We start from the raw sequence: 314 nt of genomic DNA, 5'->3' as shown, positions 1-314 counted from the left end.
GCAAATACAACATAAAGCATGATATAATGCATATCAAATATCATAAAAGGATAAAGAATTGTAAGTTTTTTAAAGAGGGATTATTGGGACAGTTGTAGAGCAAAATGTGCACATGTGAAACAGCACAATAGAAGTAGGAAATTCAAGATAAAGCATTATGTAATACTCAACATCAAGTGCTACAGGAATTTTCAGAAGTATTGGTAAGGTTTGCAGAAGGTCTTTTAGAAATGATGATTTGAATTTAACTGTTTGTTAATCTAAAATAGATGGCAAACAAATTGAATATTAATCTTTAAGAAAATCCTTAGATG

Source organism: Propithecus coquereli, unplaced genomic scaffold (genome assembly GCF_000956105.1).
Source record: "Propithecus coquereli isolate 6110/MARCELLA unplaced genomic scaffold, Pcoq_1.0 Scaffold2, whole genome shotgun sequence".
Taxonomy (NCBI): domain Eukaryota; kingdom Metazoa; phylum Chordata; class Mammalia; order Primates; family Indriidae; genus Propithecus; species Propithecus coquereli.
Note: the sequence above shows the minus strand (reverse complement) of the source record.